The sequence below is a fragment of the Ranitomeya variabilis genome, chromosome 2 (assembly GCF_051348905.1).
Source record: "Ranitomeya variabilis isolate aRanVar5 chromosome 2, aRanVar5.hap1, whole genome shotgun sequence".
Classification (NCBI taxonomy): domain Eukaryota; kingdom Metazoa; phylum Chordata; class Amphibia; order Anura; family Dendrobatidae; genus Ranitomeya; species Ranitomeya variabilis.
This window is the reverse complement of record NC_135233.1, coordinates 1,064,754,485-1,064,774,033: the sequence shown is the minus strand read 5'-3', so window position 1 is coordinate 1,064,774,033 and position 19,549 is coordinate 1,064,754,485. Positions and strand designations below refer to the sequence as shown.

General features: G+C 42.0%; 1 pseudogene; it reads right to left on the bottom strand.

The window, feature by feature from the left end:
• Nucleotides 1-6,851: 6,851 nt before the first annotated feature.
• LOC143804054 (serine/threonine-protein kinase SBK1-like) lies at nucleotides 6,852-15,746 on the bottom strand (annotated as a pseudogene).
• Nucleotides 15,747-19,549: the final 3,803 nt, after the last annotated feature.

Here is a 19,549-nt window from a genome sequence, read left to right as displayed (position 1 = left end):
TGAATGGGAGAGATAAGGTGTCAGGAGCCTGCTGGAACATAGCAGGATAGAGGCAGAGTATAAGGGGGATATTACCTGTGAGTGATGCCTACTGTTGCTGCGCTCACGCGCCTTGCTGTGTGGCATGTCCTCACATTGCGGTGCCCCACTCTAAAAAACCGCCGGACCGGAAGTGCGTGGTCCGGACCAGAAGTGACGTGGCGCCATTGGTATGTGTACTGCGCGTGTGTGCCTGTCACTATGGTAATGGAGGAAGCCCAGCGTCATTGTAAGCTTCCATTAAGCGCTTGTATATGAAACGGTGGGCAGGGATTACTATGTATGTAATGCGTGTGCGTGCCTGACATTAAAGTGATAGACGCCGCTTGCGCGGTGTCATGGTAAATGTTAGCGCTTGCATGGGGGATAGTCCAAAGTTTAAAGGCGGGGGCCAAGGGGATGATGGCTACTTGTACGTGGTAATAGTGAATCGGAGCTTACAGATCAATAGGTGGCTATAATAAGGTACCTGAAATATAAATATGTTTTAGGTATATACAAAGGTAAGATGGTATTGTTGCTGAATGATATGAATTACAAAAATTGGGGTAACAATATAAACCACTAACATATAGAACTAAGAGGCAGGGGTGGGGGTAACTTGCCTAGGATATTGGTGAACTAGTGAGTCTGTAGAGAGAATAGGGAAATATATTAAATTTTAATCACAAATGCCAGTCAATTTCTCTGAGGCCCCTGGGGGCCAGGGTATCTAGTTTATGAATCCAAAAAGTCTCACGTAATTTTAATAGCCTGGTATGATCGCCTCCCCTCCTGGGACGGGGAATGTGCTCAATTACTTGGAACTTAAGTTGAGCAACAGTATGTCTCATCTGGGAGAAGTGGTCCGGTAGAGGTAACCACGTTTTGCCACATCTGATAGTGGACTTATGGCTTGCGATGCGATCTTTAATATGCTGTATAGTTTCCCCTACGTAAAGTAGCCCACAAGGACATTTAATTAAGTAAACCACGTAGTTAGAATTACAGGTGTGAAAACTGCGTATGGGGAAGGATTTGCCTGTCCTGGGGTGGGTCATAATATCTGACTTGATGACGTTGGAGCAGGCAGCGCAGCTCAAACAGGGAAAAGTACCATTGCGTTGGGTGATAAGGGTTCTCTGAGTTGTTCTCGGGCGTATACTGCCTATATCTGCCCTGACCAATCTATCTTTGATGTTAGGAGGTCTCTTGGTGCATATAAGAACAGGTTCCCTAAAAGCGACAACATTAGGGTAAGCACTAGTTAGGAGGGGCCAGTTTTTCCTGATGATAGAATACACCTTGGGCATAAGTGGATGAAATTTATGGACAAATGGGATCCTTTCTCTAGGGCGTGTTGCTGGGGGAGGAGAAGGCGGTGTTAAAGCACGTGATCTCTCGGAGTTAAGAAGCCCCTTAAAGTAACATCTCGCCTCAAACTTGTGGGCCATGGTGTCTAATCTAACGTCCAGGACATTGGGGTCAGTGACCATACGCGTGACTCTGTTGAATTGGAAGCGTGGTAAACTATTCTTATTAGCAATGGGATGGCAACTGGTATAATGTAAAAGACTGTTACAGTCTGTGGGTTTGCAGTATAAATCTGTTGACAATGCTCCATCGGGGCCCTTGATGACTGTAGTGTCTAAGAATGGTACTGACATGGTGTCATGATGAATGGTGAACTGGAGTTCCGGAGAAATGGAGTTCAGATAAGAATAGAAGGAAAACAGCAGTTCCGGCGTGCCAGTCCAGATGAAAAAGATATCATCAATATAACGATGGTATCCTAGGACATGTTGTACAAATAGGTCATTGGGAAAGACGTGGGAGACCTCAAAGTGGTTCATAAAGGCATTTGCATAGCCGGGCACGACGTTCGAGCCCATTGCTGTGCCGCACTTCTGAATGTAAAAGGTGTCCCCATAGAGAAAATAGTTTTCATAAAGTACCAGGAGATCGAGGCAAAACTGGATGGCGTTGCTAGACATGGAGGACAAACTCAAAAGGTGTTTTGTTGCCATTAGGCCTTTCTCGTGTTGGATCGAGGTGTACAGGCTATTAACATCGAGGGTGACCAGAATGCTGTCAGAGGGAACGTTAGCTATTTCATTAATCACTTTAAAGAAGTGCCCAGTATCAAGGAGAAAGGCTCGGGTAGTTTTGATTAAGGGGGTCAGTAATTTTTCCAAGAAAGTGGAGAGGGGGGACAGACAGAGTCCGTGGAGGCCACTATAGGCCTCTCTGGTGGTTCCTGAAGTGATTTGTGGATCTTCGGTAGTACATAGAAGACCGGTGTGACAGGGTGACTATTGGTAAGGAAGGTAACCGTTTTATGATCGATAATGTGCCTCGCAAGATAGGTGTCCAGCACTTGGTGAATCTTTCTACTGATAGTGGCCACTGGGTCCCGGGGAAGAGGGCCATAGGTGTTGTTGTCAGATAATTGACGTGCAACCTAGTTCATGTATTGTGACTTGTTCATTATCACGATAGCTCCCCCTTATCCGCTGGTTTAATGATAATTGTATCGTTGGAGTGAAGAGAGGCGAGCGCCTGCTTCTCAGTAGGTGACAAGTTAGAGCATGAAGGGAAAAAGCAAAGTTGTTGCTGGTGTGACAAGGAGTTGATCTCATGATCCACCAAGGAGATAAAGGTCTCCGTAGGGTGATGTTCATGGGGAGGACAGAAATTACTACGGTTAAAGAGTCCACGAGAGGAGATTGACAGTTCCGGTGCGGAGCCATCAGTGGGAGGTACCGGATTATGTATCAAATCCGAGGATAGGCCGAAGTGAGTCTTCAGCCTTGATAGTCCGATAGAATCGTTCAAGGTCCTTCTTAAGTTGGAAAGTGTCCCAGTTCGGTGTGGGGCAAAAAGTCCTTTTTGTAGGACCGCAAACTCAGCCGGGGAAAGGAGATGGTCCGAGATGTTGACTATCAGGTTAGGGGTCTCACCTGGGAGCGCGTGGTCATCCTTTCTCCTGGATCGCCTTGTGGGTCTGCGTGCTGGAATCCTCCCCTGCGGCTTTTGGACAAAAAAACGTTGGCGGTTGGTTTGTTGAAGAATTGCTTCCCGAACTCAAGGACCCATCTCTGCGTGGATAACGTGGCCGGCGCCATGAGCTGGTGGTAGGGGAAGAATCGGTCCATCTGTATACCCGGTTGTTGGCGTAATCCTCCGTATCCCGTTGAAATTTCTGCCATTTCCGCTCCTGTAGTATTTTCTGGTGTAATGCCAGAACCTTCTCTGTCTTGGATTTCAAGGAGGTCCACTCGGTAGAATAGAGAGTAGTTGAGAGCTGTGCCTCGATGGTTTGGATATTCTGTTTTGTCTCGACTAGTCTTGACTGTTGAGTATCTCCAGAAAGCCATAATGTCAAGGGAGCATTTATTAAGTATTTTCTTATACTTCTTGCAATACTCAGGATTATCAGAGAACAAAGTAGGGTGAAGGTTACACCTCAAACCCCTGGGTATCTTGTTCTGCCTGTGATATTCGGCTAATGTTGTACAATGGAGATCATATGAAATTAATCTACATTTCTCCTTTTTCAAATCTCTCGTCCTCAATTCATGTGCTGGTGTTATAAGAAAATCATTAGAACCAGTCACTTGGGACAGAATATTAGAACTAGTGATAGTCGTACGCAAATGTGTCAGAAGACATGGGTAGATAGTAGCTAAAGGCGGTAACCGGTGCAAACGCCAAGCAAACAATACTAGAAAAATATTATTAGCGTGAACTCAGTTCCAATTTAGACGAGGTGCTGGTGTAACGGACCAGGAGGCCCAGGAACTCAAGTAGAATAGCAAATTCACCGCACACTCTGATATCATATGCCAAATTTTATCAAGGTTAAAGTAACATAATCTGGGAGCATAACAGAATATAAACAAAATAAGGAATGCGAAATTACAAAGACGTTTCGGCTCCCCCGGAGCCTTTATCATAATCGCTGTGGACAAAAAAAACAAACATAAGTACAAAATAACAACATCTCATAATACGCAACAATAAACGTAGAATAACATAACCAGGTAAAAGAAACCGTCGCCAAGGCAGACCTGGAAAGGAAGACACATGGAATGCCCAAAAGAATACGTGCAGAAAGATGATATGATACCACAGTAAGCAGGTACAGTCGACCCAGCAATGCTGTCAAAGTGCACGTCATAAAGATAAAGTACATAGATATAGGAAAAGAGCCAAAAGGAGCCCCAAAAGACAGGTTCCAAGGAAAGGATTTTAATGGTAATTTACCTTAGTCCTTATGAGAAGTATGCAATGAGGAAAAAGAGGGGGACAAGGGTCCCAGTGCTCTGTTTAGGACAACTGCGGACAATAGTGGCAATGTATTAAGATTAAACAGTGATAGAGCTAGAGCCCATATACAACAATAGAGGTACCTAATATAAGTAGCCTGACGTTGGGATTCTGTAATATGAATGGGACAGATAAGGCGTCAGGAGCCTGCTGGAACATAGCAGGATAGAGGCAGAGTATAAGGGGGATATTACCTGTGAGTGATGCCTACTGTTGCTGCGCTCCCGTGCCTTGCTGTGTGTGGCATGTCCTCACATTGCGGTGCCCCACTCTAAAAACCGCCGGACTGGAAGTGCGCGGTCCGGACCGGAAGTGACACACAGCAAGGCGCGGGAGCGCAGCAACAGTAGGCATCAGTCACAGGTAATATCCCCCTTATACTCTGCCTCTATCCTGCTATGTTCCAGCAGGCTCCTGACGCCTTATCTCTCCCATTCATATTACAGAATCCCAACGTCAGGCTACTTATATTAGGTACCTCTATTGTTGTATATGGGCTCTAGCTCTATCACTGTTTAATCTTAATACATTGCCACTATTTTCCGCAGTTGTCCTAAACAGAGCACTGGGACCCTTGTCCCCCTCTTTTTCCTCATTGCATACTTCTCATAAGGACTAAGGTAAATTACCATTAAAATCCTTTCCTTGGAACCTGTCTTTTGGGGCTCCTTTTGGCTCTTTTCCTATATCTATGTACTTTATCTTTATGACGTGCACTTTGACAGCATTGCTGGGTCGACTGTACCTGCTTACTGTGGTATATCATCTTTCTGCACGTATTCTTTTGGGCATTCCATGTGTCTTCCTTTTCAGGTCTGCCTTGGCGACTGTTTCTTTTACCTGGTTATGTTATTTTACGTTTATTGTTGTGTATTATGAGATGTTGTTATTTTGTACTTATGTTTGTTTTTTTTTTTGTCCACAGCGATTATGATAAAGGCTCCGGGGAGCCGAAACGTCTTTGTAATATCACATTCCTTATTTTGTTTATATTCTGTTATGCTCCCAGATTATGTTACTTTAACCTTGATAAAATTTGGCATATGATAACATTAGAGTGTGCGGTGAATTTGCTCTTCTACTAGAGCTGATGTGTCAACAAAAGGGGCTGGCCAGCCAGATTTCTAAAAGTATATCATGAATTTTGCACAATACCCAAAATTTACTGACAAAAAACTCTAGATGTTACTGGATTTGTTGTGCCAAATTGCAGTTAACCTTTTTTTTTATAAAAACATTTTGTGAATCTGTCAACAACAAAAAAGTGACTTTTCCAGATGTTAAAGTGTAAACCTTTTGAACTTTTCTCAAATCAAAAAGTAAGTAATTGAATGGTATTCATTAGTGATGTGATGAGCGGACGTGCTCCGATATAGTGTCATCCAAATTTCTTGAGTGTTCTTGAATAATATGTATTTATGGAGCAACTTACATGTTTGAAACTATTTTATAAGCCTCAAGGGTTCAATGTTCTCCCATTTGTTTGATAGTCAGAAGGAAGGTTCCTTTTTGGCCGCCTACTGTAAATCACTTTAACAAATCCATGATTATCAGGCATTATCATTCTCTCGCATCAGTTAAGAGAAAATTCTAACTCTGTTCATTTACATCAAATTTATCTTATTGTATGCAAGATCTAATCCAACTTTGAATCAAAGATTTTCTACTTTGCTGCAAAAAAAAAATGCTAACCTCCACTATTTGGTAACTTGTGCAATTCTGACTCTGAGACATTAACCATCTTAACATCCCGGGTGCTTCAGGTACAGAACTATAAATTAACCAAACTTATCCAGTACCACCATCACACACAAATCAACTTGGCACTGTAAGAACGAAGGGGAAGACGGCTGAGTTTGAAGATTAAATTCTAACTATCTAAATAATCCTTTCTAGATATTGAATAATTTTCTAGGGGCAATTTCAGCCAATAAAAAATGTAAAGGATGAGGGGAAGAAGTCAGATCATGATTGATAAAATTCTACCCAACATGAAGTTTTTTATTTTTTCTGTATTTGCACTTTTATACTAACCACTTTTGCTAGAGACCATATATTTAACCTAATGTTTTCAATACAGGGTTAAAAATTGTGCTATAAAGACATATTTTAAACAGAATTCCTCATCCACAGCTTCTCAGTTAAAGGATGCTAAATGTTTCATCAATAATGTAAATGTGGGTAAGGATAAACAATGGCATATAGCCCAATTTATATGTAATAGAATATACAGAATTGTGGAAAAGTTTAAGGCAGTTTTAAGGTAAGATACCAAAAATAGAAGTTTAATCTTTTAATTATATCAATTAATAAAATACAAAATTATTAAACAAAATAAATCTAAATAACATGAATATTTGGTGACCACCCTTTGCATTCATAAGGTCTTTTAATTCCTTGTACGTGCACAGTTTTTAAAGAAACTCAGAAGGAAGGTTTTTCCAAATATATTGGAGAACGAATCACATCTTCCTCAGCTGCCATACTCAAAGACCTTTACTTTCCTAAGGAAAATTAAAGTAACTGAAGATGGAGAGAACTGACTGCCGAGAAGAGGGACATTGAGAGATGAAATTATTAAACATACAAATTGCTTCTCTGGACAACATCTTCCAACAAGCAGGTGGAGGAGTGCAGTCTGCACATTGTCTCCAGTCAATGTAGACTTGGTACATGGAGTCATATACCGTTGCTTCCAACCAGGGGAAATATCCAGTTAAAGCAACAAAGAAGAACACCAAAAGCCCAGGTATCTATAGTAGGGCTCAAGAGTAAGTATTCTCCATCTTTCAAGTCGCACAACTCTGGAGACATGTACGGGACAATATGTGACATGGACGACACATAGTGTCCTGCAGATTGGGTCAAACCAAAGTCACTCAGCTTGATTTGATTAGTCTTTGTCCATGAACAATACATTGTCCGGCTTCAGATCTGTGTACCAGCCCTCTACTACTAAGGTCTAGAGCTGAAGAGATCTGTCTTGCACACCTCTTCACAGCAGCCTCAGGAATTCCAATCTGCAGAAAAATAAGATAAGTAGCTTGATATTAAGATTTATTTGTGCAGTGCCTTATCCAAATTGAAAATACCAGACATTGAAGATGTTGCTGTTGTTGGGACAGTGGATTCAATAGTGGCTAAAACTGTTGCTTTGATGGCCATGTCACATCAAACAGTACATTATGGACTCCTATTCCACCTATGGAAAGTTTTGATGTATTCCCAAGTAACTCCTTACACATTATTTAGCTAATGAACATCAGTTGGGGAGAATCTAAATGCCCATGTACATCATTAGCCTTTGGTGTTTCATAAATTAGGCGTTGTTAGATTGTAGGAAATCATATAAAGCCGCCTTTACTTACCTCTCTCCGGATGATATCATGCAAGGTGCCTGCTGTTGGCAACTCTTGACTCAATACATAGTGGTCATTTGTGCCAATAAAGACTGGATACGTAGTGATAATGTGAGGGTGCTCAGATAAGGTGATTGAAAAAGAAACCTCTGTCAGGAAGGTTTTCAGTAGAGTTCGGTCCTTCCTCACTAATTTTGCAGCCACTGCTTTTCCTAAAAAAAGAACAAACAAAAAACTGTTAATATCCTCCCAGATCTCACATAGATACATTTATATTCAAATACCTAATCATCATCACAGACAATGGGATATTTGTTGGGGGACATCAATTCCTAACCCTCAATCTCACGTCTGAGGCAGTCTGACTTTGCTAAATTGGAGGCATTTTGGATTTACAAAAGTTTAATCCTAAATGTATCTTACTGACTTAGGCTGGTTTCACACTTGCGTTTTTGAACGCATGTGTTTTTTAAAAAAAACGCATGGTGCAAAAACGCATGTAAACGCTGCTTTTTTTGATGCATGCGTTAAACGCGTGTCAAAAAAACCCAGCGTTTACACGCGTTTACATGCGTTTTTGCATGCGTTTGCGTTTTTTGAACATTTTTCCAAAAAACAAAAAAAAAAAAAACAAAAAAAGATAACCAGACACAACCAATGGGAATAGAGAGGGCGTATATGATTGTCTCTCAATATATAGACCCTAGGGGGACAGAAATTTTCAGAGCTTGCTACTGTTTCCGGTGTCACGATGAATCTTTCTATGGATAACTTTTATTTCAAACTGGAGTTCAGCTTCAAGATTTTCCTTGCCTGTGTTTTTGCTTGGGAGCAAGACCGAAACCGCCAAAGATGGAGAAGGAGACGGCGTCGGCGTTTTTAAAGGCACCCCATCATTGAAGTGCGTGAGAGCCGTGGAGCATATCACACGCTCTATGGGGAGCTGAATGCCAACCCAGAGAAATTCCAGGATTATACCAGAATGTCTCAAGATTCTTTCCGGGATTTACTGGCTCGTGTTGAAGGATCCATAAGGCGACAGGACACACGGCTCCGTAGAGCGATTCCACCTGAGGAACGTCTGTTAGTGACATTACAGTACGTTCAAAAACTAAACCAATGACCGTCAACTTTGTTGTTATGACATGTTTTCTATGTTTATTTTTTTATTTTATTTTTTAAACACACCATTAAGAACCGATTTTAAAATGTTTTTTTTGTTTCTTTTTCTTCTAGATTTCTTGCCACAGGAGAGAGTTTATCTTCCCTGCACTTCCAATACCGCCTTGGAATCTCAACCCTCTCCGGAATTGTTGTGGACACCTGTCATGCGTTATGGAATGTACTCCGTGAGGAGTTTATACCCGTACCCACCGTGGACATGTGGCGGGAAATTTCAACTACATTTTTGAACGTGTGTGATTTCCCCAACTGTTTAGGGGCGGTGGATGGAAAGCACATCCGCATTGTCAAACCTGCCAGAACCGGATCTGAGTTTTATAATTATAAAAAATATTTTTCGGTATTGCTCATGGCAATAGCGGATGCGGAGTGTCGCTTCATCGCCGTGGATATTGGAGGTTTTGGCCGTGGCAATGATTCCCAGACCTTCAAGAGCTCAGATATGGGCCGTCGGGTGTATGGCAACAATTTTAATTTTCCCCCTCCACAGCCTCTCCCCAACACTCAAGGGCCACCACTGCCATTTGTTATGGTTGGGGATGAGGCCTTCCAGATGTGTGAAAATCTCCTGAAGCCCTATTCTAGTAGGGACTTGGACCACACTAGAAGAATATTCAACTACAGACTGACCAGGGCCAGAAGAACTGTAGAGTGCAGCTTTGGCATTCTTGTTGCTAAATGGCGCATTCTTGCAACAGCCATCAATCTAAAAGTGGAAACAGTGGACGAGGTGGTCAAAGCCTGTGTGGTTCTACACAATTATATAATGGCTAAGGAGCGACCCCACATTGAACTTGATGAACCTGTTTCACACCCATTGCCTGATTTTCACCATCACCCGATGCGGTCAACTGCAGCCGTTGGTCTTATGCGGGACCAATTTGCGGCCTATTTTGTGTCCGATATTGGACGTGTCATGGCAGGACAATGTTGTGTAAATGTCCTGTTGTATGTTTGTTTACCAATTATTAAACACTGATACAAATTTTTCTAATTAATAAACTTTTTTGTGTTGACCATGTCTACTATCTTTTTCCTCTCTAAACAAAGGTTGACCAAAGATGGGCAGTAGATATGTATATCATATTTTGTAATCCAAAACCAGGAGTGGGTGACAGTTGATGAGGTCATAATTTTTATTTTTTCATCGTAATGGACCTCTGTTGCACTCCCTATTTTGGTTTTCAAAAAATGATATAAAACACGGGCCCCATACTTATAATAATGGTACAAAATTTTTATTTATTTATTGGTAATCTTGTTGACGTCATTGCATCAATACTGTCACGGTCTCTATACCCATCAAGTCAAGTGTAAGAAATAATAAATTCATGATAAACATATACATGATCATGAATTCACAATTTCTTACACCTGGCCAGGTGAGCATAGATATGTAGCGTGTGACAACCATTGTCCCATCAGTTTGACAACCATTGTAACATAATGTGCTATATAGTATATGGTGAATATACAAGGCAGTAATCAACTTAATCGGTCAGGTGTCTATTTTGACATCTGACCAGTTCAGTTGAGTTCTGAACTTGATTTCCACCATTTTCTCTTTGTACAGTGACACTACGTACAAAAATAAGAGTATGGAAATAAATAATATTTTTTTGGCCAACTCATATCTTTATACTAAAACACATATAGATGTTGTCTTGTATTTTATACTACTGGAGATATGTTTTGGCCAAAAGAATAAGTGTGTGGCGAAGTTTATTGGTGTGTATTGAGAGGGGTGAAAGACAAAATAAACCAAGCATAATTGTTGCAAATAAACTTTTTTTTCTATTGATGAAACACAAACAAATTTATTTTTTACCGCGACGGGTTGTACCGCGCCGGCGTGGGGTGGAGTGACGTATCTGGGGGGTGTTCAGAACTGAAGCCTGGCTCACCATGGAGGAGGCAGAGGTGGCAGGAGAAGGGGCAATAAAACTGGAAGGGTTTGGAAGTTCGGGGATGGGGCTTAAAACATGAGGGGCTTGAGACACACTGGAAGGTTGAGACACAACAGACAATAGACACATCGGTAGGTGATGGGGGAGGAATATTCAGAGTTTTTTGTTTTTTGATTTTTTCTGGTTTGGCTTTGGGTTCTCCTGGTAGGGGGATGTATTCTTGGGCTAGGATGTTGAGTGTTGGCGGGAGACACGTCAGGACCCGGCTCCACAATTACACAGTCCGTCTCCATTGTGGAGCGCTCGGCAACGTCTGAGTCCAACAGCATTGTAGTGAGGGGGAAAGATAAAGCCCCGCCTGGGTCCTGGTGCCTCGTTGGGGGTGGGGAAACTAAAACCCTCCCAGGATCCTGGTGCCTCGTTAAGGGGGGGGGGGGACATAAAACCCTCCCAGGATCCTGGTGCCTCGTTGGGGGGGGGGAAACAAAGCCCATACCAGTGTCCTGCTGCATTGCTGGTGGGGGGGAACATAAAGCCGTGGCAGGGTCCTGCTGCATCATGGGGGGGACGGTGCGATACGCCATGCCTGGGTCCTGCTGCATGGGGGGGATGGGCTGTCCTATACGCCTGGCCTGGGTCCTGCTGCATCGGGGGGTGTCCTGCCCGGAAAGCAATGCCTCGGTCCTGCTGCATCGGGGGTGGGTCCGGTCCGATATGCCAGGCCTCGGTCCTGCTGCATCGGGGGTGGTCCGGTCCGATATGCCATGGATGGGTCCTGCTGCATCGGGAGGGGGCCGGGCCGATAAGCCACGCCAGGGTCCTGCGTCATCGTGGTGTCAGCGGAGGAGGTCCAAGCCGGAGCAGCGGTTGTCACGGTGGTGGCGGTGGGATGTCCAACAGCACTCGTCATCGTGTTGGCGCTGTAGTGGAGTACACCCGTGGATGGAATAGAGGTGGCCGTGCAGTGGTATGCAGCAGCGGTAGGAATGGTGTTTAATAGTGACAGTGACGGCACAGTAGGATATGCCGCCACATTACGACTCTGACTCTGCTGCATAGCCTGCACAAAAGCAACATTGCAGGCCTGCATCACACTCAGCTGGAGATCAGGGCTAAGGTGTTCCGACATGCCCTGTTGGATTTGATTAAAAAAATGATGAGCTGGCTTCTTGAGGTCGTCTTTCACTTGATCAACGCTTTTGGCGACATCCTGGATGCGGCAATGTAAGATTATGGGACACATCCATTCTGTCACCTAAAGCCTTGATAGCTTTGTGTAAAACCGAGCTCAAGTGCAAAAACTCGGGCATGACGGACCTATCCGAAGCCCTCTGTCGCTGCCGGGATGTGCCCGCAAAAATGGGTGCAGTGAAAGAGGACTGCGAAAGGGGAAGACCTGATGGGCCAGCCCCCTGGTCTCCAGTGAGTGTGGAAGACCCACCTGGTGCTGCGCTGCTGGATGACTGGGATGGGTCCGTGGCTGCCGGCTGAAGGACCGCTCCAGAACCTGTTGCGACAGTCGTGCAGTATGTGCTGTGAAAAAAGAAAACAGAAAATTAATACCAAACTATAACAAGACGGTACATCCTGTGGAATTAAAAATGACAGATTATCTCAATGAAATACAACCGGAAGCATGTGAGAAATACTTACGTTCTCATGAGAAGGACCGGTCTTAGAAAGGCCAGCACACGGTGATATTTGTACGGCCGTTGTCTTGCTCCGGAACCACTGGCTGCACGATTCTCATCACGAAGGTCCTTGTTGAAGCGGTCCTTCATGGAACGCCAACGTGTTCTTACTTTGTCCACTGTGAAATAACAATAAAATATAATGGTCAGAAAAAGGACTTTAGGCCGTGCTCTCTTGACTGTGTGTGATGACAGAAACTCCAAAAAGTTTCTTTCATCACACAGTCAAGAGAGCCCGGCCAAGGTCTCTGCTGCTTCACACTGCAGTGCAATACTTACTAAATGCATTACGGACCTGTGGCGGGGCATTCTCCCAGCCATCCCACAACGCTTGGGCCACCTCACTCCACAACCGACGTAGCGTACTGTTGACGGCGTGCTGTGGATCCCGGCTGTCCCACAACGGGACTCGCTCCTGGACCAGGGTGATCAGGAGGTCATTATCGATCCGGTCGTCATCCCGTTGTGATACCTAAAAGTAAAAGAAAATCATTTAAGTTTGCTTAATCACATTAGGAAAAAAAAAAACAAGAATATGAGAAAGGGCAGGAATATGAAAGACCACTTTAAGAAAAGGATCATAGCAGAAAAATTTAAAGAAAATCAAGGGTACAGAAAGGAAGATTCAAGAATATTACAATGAGGACAGTCTGCCTTGTATACATACCCGCTTCCATCTTCCCACCGGACCTTGACTCCGCTGCTCAGTCCCTCTCTGTCCCTCAGTTGAAGTGCTCTATAAAAAAAAAAAAAAAAAAAAAAAAAAAAAATTGTCTCATGTGTCGATGTGACAGTCAATACTTACCAAGCTGAAGGACAAAAAACTAACCTCACTGACATGATCCACTTCTGACTGACGTGGCTGGAACTCCTCATCAGATGAATACTCCGTAGAAGACATTCTGATGCATGTTGAAAGAAAAAAAAAAAAGAAATTAGGACATGTAGATCCAAAAAATTTAAAATAAATGCATTGGCTAGGATATACTCACATTGCTCTGGGTCTTGTCCACCAATGCATCTGGGCAGGGTCTGGTCTTCTTTTGAGTCTGATGAGAAGTGACCAGAAACTTCCCCCAACCTTCCTTTTATAACCCTGCTGCTATGGGGGGAGGCTTATCAGTGTCTAGACAACCTTATCTTCAGTCTATTCAACTTTTGTTTAAAAAAACGCATGCGTCAAAAAACGTGTAAACATATAACCCAAACCCATCTCACCAAGCAAAGGGATGGGCTACACTCCAATTAACTGTTGAACATAAAGATCCATGGAGCACCTATTAAGGTGCATATTGAATCAAGAAGTGTTACCTTTTTTTTGTCCGATAAAACATAACTTTATTAGTGTACCAAATACATACAATAAAAACACATAGTAAAACAATGCCTCATCAACTTGAAAATTTTTTGATTATTATGGCAGAAAAGAGCAGAAATAAATCCAGAGGCTAGCAGGAGCAAACGGTAATAGTGAGGTTTCTATAGTTAAATTGACCCGACCCAATACTTCAATATAGTGAAACTACCTAATTGGGTGTATATAAATAAAATTTGTCATGCCCTTTAGTAGTATTTGATGTAATGAATATATATTGCAGCACCTTGCTGCCAGTACGGTAATCCTAGGGCTTTCTATATTCTACTGTTTTTAAAAGAAGAATTTCACAAGGCAAATGCAGTTATCCAATTTGTAGCATAAAATATGGGCTAACACAGTAGCTATGCTCAGCAACAAAATATTAAGTCAAAATAATTCATATAGATCTTTAACAATAGATCTCTGGAGAGCAAAAGCAGAAAAAATGCCCTTTGAGCTACGCACTACAATGTCCATATGCACTTGTCCGGCAGACGCTAAATCCCTCCAATATACAGCATGACCTAAACAAACGCCATTGGATTCAATGCGTCCCTTTGCTAATATATAATAAGTCTTACAATAACCGGACCCGCTGCTCACCGGTACATGACATGTATGAATGAAAAAGAGTGAACAGAAACTTCAAAAATACATATTACCTGAGAATATAATGCTTCCCGCTGCCAGCCACGTGAGGCACACCAGTCTCTGCCTAACCCCGACGCGCGTTTCGCGACAGCTTCCTCTTGGGGGCGTGTCCAAATAGAGGCGTCATAGAGCCTTTAAACAGCCATTGACCAATGGAATCAATAAGGGGGCGGAATCTAGATCTCTCGAATCTAGATCTCTCGAGTCAAAAAACGCATGCAAACGCATGTACAAAAAACCGCATGCGTCCCCATTGACTCCAATGCATTTTTTGTCCAAAAAAAAAACGCATGAGAACGCATGCATTTTTTTTGGTCCAAAAAACGCCCCTCAAATACTACAAGTTGCATTTTTGAAAATGAACGCATGCAGTAAAAAAACACATGCGATTGAAAACGCGAACAAATGCGTACACATAAAAACGCATGCGTTTTTAATGTTAAATATAGGGGGAAAAAAACGCATGCGTTTTAAAAAAAAAAAAAACGCTGCAGACAAAAACGCAAGTGTGAAACCAGCCTTACTGTATATACCACAATACAACTGATGTTGGCTAGTTCTCATTAGAGATAAATGGCTGCCAAACATCTATTGGGAGACTGGACTTTAACCGCTTTATCTTTTTGCCACCTGATATCTCCTGTCAGATAATTAATAGGGCAGCCTATATATATTGTAGATGTTCATTTGTGTGGCCAACTTCACTCTAAATAAATACAAATGTCATTTGTCTGTATATCAGTGGCAGAGCCAGCTGAATGTTTTAAATATCAAGATCAACAGCTATTAAGCCAATGCTTATTTGGTCAGCACATATTTTTTCTGACCTCTTCATTTTCATACAATCTTTCTATAACCCAACATGGTGTCTGGCATTAATAGTTGGTTGTCCCCCATATACATACCATACTAATCAATCCCCACCAAATTTGGGAGGTTTGTATGATTTTAGTCCTATATGTATGGGAATTTTACAGCTGATACTAGAATAAGCTGGATTTTCCAATAACCTACAGATAAATCTCTCATCTCTATGGTCAGGTAAAATTAATATCACATTTTTATATAGAATTTACCATTTTTTTTTTTGCCTTGTTCACATACCTGTCGATCTCTCCTGTGCCAGTACAACTTGTCCATATGACCCCTGGCCCAACTCCTTGATGACGTTGAAGCATTCAGAAATATTCAGAATCTCCAAGATATGGAAGGCGGCCATTGCTGCTTGGAAGTCGATACTTTTTGCTGAACAAACTCTGTATGATTCTATAGGAAAATGTAAGGAATAATTATTAAAACATCATGTAATGAATATATTCCTGGTTTCTGTGGGCATTTATCATAATTGGGCTCCAGGAAAGGATGGTTGACATCACTTGTAAAAGGTATCTTTGTGGGCATATTGGTTGTCATCAATCTTTCTATGAAAACATTACAATTGTCTAAATTTTGGCTCTGATTACAAACAGTTCTGCAATAATTCAGAAACTACCTTTAAATACAAACTTATATTTTTTGTGTGTTTTAATGATGAAAAAATAATTTGTCATGTTAAAAGTTAATAGAAAAGGGAATAATTGTTTAATGGTCATATGACAAGAAGGCCCCGAACACCATAAATGACACTAATGGATATAATTAGTGATGAGCGAATATACTCATTGCCCGGGTTTTCCTGAGCACGCTTGGGTGATCTCCAAGTATTTCTTAGTGTTGGGAGAATAAGTTTTCATCACTTCAGCTGAAAGATTTATAGCTATTAGCCAGCTTGATTTACATGTGGTAACTCCCTATCTACCAGGCAACCCCCGCATGTACTCATCCTGGCTAGTAGCTGTAAATCATTCAACTGCGGCGATGAAAACTTAATCTCCAAGCACTAATAAATACAAAAACCTGAGCAACGATCTCATCACTAGATATACCATTGAGGAGTGATCTTACAAGGGTTGGGATTTTGGTGAGGTTGATTAGCTGGGTTCTGATCCAAAAATTTGAATGATGTTGCTTTTTGGTTCGGTCTGAGGTGCTATCTACAAAAAGATGTTCTCAGGAATAATTCAAAAAGACACATGAACTTCTAACTTTTTATAGGGAAGTAGCTACCTGAAACTTCTGTCCATCCTCCTCATTTGCCAATTGGATGTCAAAAACCTCCATTGAATTAGTGTACTCCTAGAAGTTGGACATTAATAAACAACAATTAGGTCTACATCAGACTGTTGAAGGAGCTGGTTGTGCCACAATCGTATCAGGGAGGTGCCCACCTTTGTAGTGTTTGTGTTGCTATTAAAATGCGAATTTTCTCAGTTCTGAATTTATTCTGCCCCTACAGTCATATCTCATTTTCCCGACCTCCTGCTGCTTTCACTAAAAGAGAAACTGGTCCCATGTTTTATATAAATATACATTTGTCATGCTCAAGTCTTGTATTCAGTGTTTATAGCCATAAACTGACTCAACATATCTTGTAGGATAGACTTGTCCCAACTGCCATTATTACGTGGAAAAGAACTGAATGGTCAATAGTATTTTTTTTTTTAAGCTTTTTTTATTTTTTTCGAGCATTAGAACTGGTCATCTACCAAGAAAATCGGACACGCTGGACCATTGTTTTTAGAACGAGTATAAATGGTCATAGGTCAAAATGCACAATCGCTTGCTTCCACCACGCAGACAACGGTCGCTCATTATGGTTGAGATCGGATATTTCATTCTAGATATATATCTGGTTTTAGGTTTAGTGAAGAGCACACAGTCCATAATTGGCAGATTTTTTTAATGTGTTTTTTTAGCAGGACATCTAAAAAAAAAATCTGAAATTGGTAAATCAAATCTGCACCGAATTCGTTAATATATGAATGAGGCAAAGAGATTTTACTTTAACATCATAGAAGATTTGACAAATGAGATTTTTTTTTTCCTAATTTGATTTGAGATTATTTCTTTTAAACTAATGAATCTGTGAGAATTGATCTAAAAATCTAGACTCTACATCAGATTCTACAACAGATTCCATTCAGACAATGTGCTAAAACCACACACCAAGGACAATATTCAAGTTAAATATTCAATATATCCCTTTAAAAAAAAAAATAAAAAAAAATTGTGCATATAAAATGAAAGTCACGGTGTTCTGTGAAAGGTAGTGGATACCACTAAAGTAGGCTGGAAGTAGATTATAAAAATGCCTTTATTTGTATAAAGTGGCAGGTAATTAATTTAAAAAAAATGTGCCCATAACAGGACTAAAAAATATATAAAAGTACATATGTACAAAGCCACTTGCAGGAGACCCAATAATCTTATTTACAGATATATTTCATAGTTGTGCACTCACAGAAAAATAAATTAAATAAATTCATAGTGATAAACCATCATGCTAAAACATGTAATTGTTAAAAAAATATAAATATAAATCAAGTGTGATTAATCCAAAGATGTGCAAGCAAAGTAAAATGAGATAAGCAAAAAATAGGACCTTTGTATGGTCACCACAACAATATGAATACCTTCAATAAAGTGCTACATGCTGAAAAAGGAGGCAAAGCAAAATATTGATAGTATACATTAAAGGGTCACCACATCCTGTAACTGCGCACCCCGACGCGCGTTTTGGAACACTTCCTTCGTCGTTTTGAACAGCTGACGTGCCTGCAATAGCAGTGGGTGGAACCATGATAAACCCGCCACTAGGGTTGAGCGACTTTCATTTTTTTAAGATCGAGTCGAGTTTTGTGAAACCCGACTTAGTCCAGAGTCGAGTCGAGTGCAGTCGGCCGATTATCGCTAAAAGTCGGGGATCGACCGAAACACGAAACCCAATGCAAGTCAATGGGGAAGCATAACCGGCAGTGAGTGGAGGCCAGGAAAACACCTACAGTGCCCATTTTAATGCCAAAAACATCCATTCTTGTTTTCTGAAGCTTGTCAATCTAAATTTAACTTTATAATAATAGTTGGGCACTGGAAATTGGGGGTGATTTGGCAAAAGTTGTGGGGGGTAGGGCTGGTTCAAGGTTTTAGTGGGCACAGGAAACATGGACTACGTCACGGCGGTGGAGCAGTGAGAGGTAAGTATGTCAAGTTTGCAAGTGCTGTGATCCTAAGCAAGCAGGGGGGCCCACTTGTTGGCATGGGCACTGGCACAGGGCCCCTCAAAGTACAGCGGTGTGTTTGCACGGCGGGGGCGCCTCCCACCAGCAGCGACACTTTTGCGTACTCTGAGGGGCCCTGTGCCAGTGACGTCGCCAACGAGTATGCCCCCCCACCTGATGAAGGAACCTGCACTTTCATCTGCACCTTCCTCTTTGTCCCTGTGTAAGGTGGTATAACATGCGGGAAGGGGAACCTTACTTTCAGCAGGGTCAGATTCTGGCTGTGTAGAGTGCAAGGGGAATGTAGTGGTCTAGGTCAATGTACCAGCAGACTCATGTAGCAGTGGCTGGGCAGTGGGCAGGATGAGGAGGAAACAGATATAGGGCCAAAGAATAAAGTAGGCTAAATGCAGTTCAAAATTGGTAACAGGACTAAACAGGCGGCATTGCTTTGTTCAGTGGAGTAGCAAACCCAGGAGCAGCAGACACTGTTTTAAGGGCCCAAACACACTAATAGGCCAAATGCAGTTTAATATCTGATACTATAGGCCGAAAGCCACAAGGTTGAAGCACAGCTTTATTCAGTTGAGGGCAACACCAGGGAGGGGCAGACACCGTTAGTAGGCCCTAACCACCATTTTGTTTTTTAAAAAACACTTAATGAGAGCCAGAAGGTTGAAGCTCAGCTGTATTCAGTTGAGGACAACACCAGGGAGGGGCAGACACCGTTATTAAGTGCTGTGTTTTTAAAAATTGGTGGTTAGGGCCTACTAACGGTGTCTGCCCCTCCCTGGTGTTGTCCTCAACTGAATAAAGCTGAGCTTCAACCTTCTGGCTCTCATTAAGTGCTGTGTTTTTAAAAATTGGTGGTTAGGGCCTACTGAGAGCCAGAAGGTTGAAGCTCAGCTTTATTCAGTTGAGGGCAACACCAGGGAGGGGCAGACACCGTTAGTAGGCC